A 4,885-nucleotide genomic window follows, 5' to 3' on the forward strand; every position below is an offset into this window, starting at 1 on the left:
CCAGAGAATGTGTTGGGTGGAAGGGATGTGGAGGCAATTCCCTGCTTCCCATGGCCCTGCCATTAGCAAGGCAACACTGGCAACACCTGCTCTGGGGTGGATCCTCTCAGCACACTCTCACCTGACCCAACAGACAAAGAGATGCTGTTTTCTAAGGAACACTGATTTTAACCAAGCCTTTCATAACTTCCAGCACTGAGGACATTCCAGACTTTGCCTGACTTCCTGCGTCTAAACTCAGGGCCCTCAGATTTTAAACGTGTTAGGCAGCATCTCAACATGAAGCCTCTAGGGTTTCAGTTTCGGATCAGTGTTCCACCTCGTTGCCACTTTGGACTGGTAATTTATTTGGGGGGAGGGCTGAAGTCTTCAAGGAGTCTCAGTATAGAAAGGTAAGGGACTGAGTACTGTCCTGATGTGGTCTAAGTGCAGCTGTACCTCTGAAAGGTGAATTGCTGAAATTATAAGTATGCCCAATGTCAACAACTGTGACGTGTTAGGTCACAGGTGCTCTGTAATGCAAAGGGTGCCCACTCCTACAAATGTTTTACTCCAGAGGATAAAAAAAAGCAGACTCCACTTGCCTGATAGCTGAAGACTACTAGTGTAAGAAGTTTTAGGGTGCTATATTTCTTCCCATAGCACCTGCATTTTCTGTGGCTGGTTTTAATGTTCAAGTGAAAAAAAGTATTATGAACACTTTTTTTTTTTTTTCCCTTAAAGCTGCAGAAATCATATATCCCATATGCCCAATCATATGCCCTCATATCAAAGGCTGATATCTAGCATATCATTTGGCATTCATCTGGACACCCCTGGATTGTGAAGCTTTGCAAACTTTTATACAGTCATGAGTTTCTTTGCATAATCTTGGTCTGACAATCCTATAATCTCCTACACTCCTCATTATAAACTTCTCCTTGACTATCAAACAAGGGAGTAAAATTTGAACAGGAGTGCAGGAGGGCAAAGTAAGGAAGTGCACTGATGTCCTTCCCATGAGATGAAGCAAGACACAAGACCCTGTGTTTATGCACTCGGCAGGGGGCACCAGGACAAGTCAGAGAGACTACTGAAAACAGTGGATTGAGCAGCCCCTGGAAAGTTACAATATAAACTGTGATGGACAGCAAATACTGACCCGTAGGGGATTAGCTGTGAGAAATACTCTGGTTTACGGTGACAGTCTGGGAGCGATGGCAGTACAATGTTCTGCTTCTTATCCCCAAAGGCTCACCTTCTCTCTGTTGGTTTGGCTGTGTTTTTTCACAAAGAGCTTCAAAAACTGAAGGAGGGAACCAGATTTTCTGTCTGTGATGGGAAGTCTCCTGGACTGTTCCACACAGCACAGAGCATATGCAAGTGCTCTTAGCACCATGTAAAGATGACCTACAGATTTATTGCTGAGTCGTGGTACCCAGAAAGAAGTTAAAAATAGTAGCAAGCCCCAGAGTTTACACAGAACGGCTACTTCAAACCCAAGAAATGTGCACAGAGATTGTATTTGTTTGCATATCCAGATACAAGCTTTGCAGCCGTACCTCCCACGACAGTACACAGAGGAGTATTTGCCCTGTTTTAGCAGCTTGAGGTATGCAGTAAAAACACGTCTTATTTTCAGTTTGTTGAATAGAAAGGACCCACCTTGATTAAAGAATTTAATCAAGTAATGTGATTAGATGATTTAGTCAAAGCAGATCCTGTCCTACTGACATCACATAACACGATAATTTTCCCAGTTGCACAGTGCAACACCTGGAAAAATTTCCAGGAAACTTCCCTCCATTATTCCACCCAATCCCATGCTCTTCTGAGCTGATAATTCAAGGCTTGGTACAATCACTCCAGAGCTGTTGCAGTATGGAGAAATTTGAAACAATAATTTTTGGGTGCCAATTTTAATTTAAAAATTGATGGTTTGTGTCCAAACAGTAAGATTCTATTTTTATTGACCATCACTTGGCAGAATTTCATTAACTAAGTACATACCACTTCCTTTTATAGAGGTTTCAAGGTAGCATCTCATTTAAGACATTCTGATGGTAGATATTAACCAAAAGGTAAATTTACAGCATTGTTTCCAGTGGTGCTTGTAATGCTAGCAAGTGTCCAGCTAGTGGAAGAAATGCCAGCCTTGCTTACACAAGATTCTGTGGTTACAAAACACTCCTGTGAGGCAGGGCTTTGTTACTTTGTTATTTACATGAGAACTTGCCTTCACTTTGAAAAGAGGGGTTCCTTTGCTGTTGCTTTTTTTTTTTTTTTTTTTTTTTTTTTTTCCCTGGAAAGTGAATGTTGATGTTGGAATATAGCTCCATTTAGAAGGAATTGTTCAGCACGTAACTTGGTCACCTCTATTCTGATACATGTGCATGGAAACAGAGCAAAATTTGCCTGAATCTGAATCTTCCTAGGGTATAAATCATGATTGCCTTCTTTACTGGGACACTGAGGGATGGTCCCAGGAATGTCTGCAGGATTAGGGTGACAATGATATTTAAGCACTGGTACTAAAAGGGAAACACATGGGCAGAAGTCCTTGCAGCAAGGGCTTAATACTGGCTGTCTTCTTTTTCTGAGGTTTCAATGCTTCCCATGTCTTGGCTTTTGCCCATATACAATGTGGTTTACAGGCTAAGTTAGACAGCTTTGTGTCCTTCCTTTTAGTGTCCTTCCTAGTTAAGTGAATGTTGAATTCAGCTCTCATCTTGGCTTTACTTTCTACCACATTTTCTCCCCTGCTGAACTAAGGGGACAATTATGTTTTGCCCTTTGTATTCAAATTATATGCACTTGGAACTTACTCTGTGTATATATACCTGAAATGCTAAATAAATAGATATTTTTATTTGTTAACCTCAACAAGATTACAAGGAGGTTGATGGTGCTGTAAAAGAAACATTTTCCTATCAAAGACTAAAAGACTAGTGGTGATATGAGTTCGATCAGAAGTCCTGGTACATTTATCTTGAATGTTTCCTAAGGCTTTTCAGGGTTCCCTTGACAATTAATATTCCTTCTCCATGGCATGCATTGGCTGATGAAATGGATGTGAATGGTGGAGAGGAAACTGAAACCTAAAGAAGAATTCCATCTGCCATGCTAGCAAAGAGATTTACTGCTATGCTGCTCGCTGTTTATATAAAGACTGAGGTCAGGTCCTTCCTTATTTGCCTAAATCAAGGCCAGATAACATCTCTACTAGTTTGAATATTTCAAGCACAATATTTAATGACATAGGCACTTGTTTTAGGCTTTTCGTTTAGAAAGATAATCATTGCAAACACAAGAACACAATCACCACATGGCACCCTGAGCAAAGTCAGGAGATTCACAGGCACAGAAGGTCACAAATGATAAAACAGACTGCAAATGGCTAACTTGCTAGCTTTGCTCCAAAATAGAAAGGGTACCTGCCAACTTGGCACCCGGATCTTCTTTACCGAAAGAAGGTATTAAGCATTCCCGTTACAGGGTCAAGGAAAAAGAAGTAAATATTTCTGTAAACGTTTGTTATAATCTGCAAGGGCTTATCCTAGTTGGCTTCTTTGGTAGGAAGGGTCTCTGTGGTGTCAGAAGGCACAAAGCAGGGGTTAGGAGACAGGCAGATCTAGGTTGTAAAATCCCATGTTCTGAGGACAGCAGCATCATTCCATTCCTCTCAATATGCTCAAACCTCTATTCAACTGTTAAGGTTTTCCACCCACTGCTCCAGATAGGGCATTTCCAGAATGTGACACCTCTGAAGACAAAATGTATTTCAACAACTGTATATGTCCTTAACTAACTTAGTTTTCCTCCTTTGCTTTTCCCCCCTTCTCCCCTTACCTCCCATCTTTCCTTTTGCCCATTTCTATTGAGACTTGTCAGCTCTTCTTACTCTGGTATTTCTGAGATGAATAAACCAAATTCCTGAAGTCACATCTCAGTTCCTCTGGTCATTATGACATCCCTTCTCTGCACACCTTTAAATTTAGATTAAGCTCCTTTGAACATGGGTAACCATAGGCAGGGACAAACTTTCAAGACAACCTGAGCATCCTGTTTACATGAGAACCCAAACAGAAGAGATACATTCTCAAGCCATTTGAAAAGCTGTTGATCTTAGAGGTATGATAAGCTAGAACCAGTAATTCTGAAGTCTTTATCAGCTTAATGCATTTATTTATTAAGGTGTTTCTTAGGTTACTGTTTGAAGGTAGTTTCCCACTGGAAACAAAACAAACAACTATATTTGCAGAGGATTAGATCATATTAGTCTGTTTTATAAAAAAAAAGTATCTAGGAGGAAGTCACTGGAGGTGAGATGTCTTTTTTTAAATGGCAAACTCAATAGAACTGATTTTCCAAAGAACTAACTCATCTCAAATTCAACAAAAACTCAGGCATCGAAAAAAATTTAAAAGGGAGAAATACTGTAACATAATTTTAAAACTTTTGTTTGCAAAATAGCTTTTAAATTTTGTTGTAATTGCCTTTATTTTTTTCTTTCAACTTAACCTGAGCAACAATATGACAATAGGCTCAGAAACAGAACAACTCAGGCAGGAAAATACCTCCAGTCCAGACTCCTGCTTATCAGGTGAACAGGTTTTGACTTTTTTATATGAAATTAAGTAAAGAGGATGGAAATCTAGGCTGAAGCAAGCAGTCAGGTTTTGCTTTACACTGCAACTGTTTTTGCCTTCAGAAGACAGCCAGCAGAAATAGCTTATCCTCATCCCAGAGTGAAGAGAGGCAATCAGAGGTGGCCTGTTTTAATATTGTCACAAGAAACTTTTCTGCTAAAAGTCCTGACATCTATTTTACTGGACCTGTAGTAGTCTTTCTTTCTTTCCTGAAAAAGAGAGATTGAGAGAAAACTTCCATACTTAAAAAATCAATA

The sequence above is a fragment of the Hirundo rustica genome, chromosome Z (assembly GCF_015227805.2).
Source record: "Hirundo rustica isolate bHirRus1 chromosome Z, bHirRus1.pri.v3, whole genome shotgun sequence".
In the NCBI taxonomy this organism is placed as follows: domain Eukaryota; kingdom Metazoa; phylum Chordata; class Aves; order Passeriformes; family Hirundinidae; genus Hirundo; species Hirundo rustica.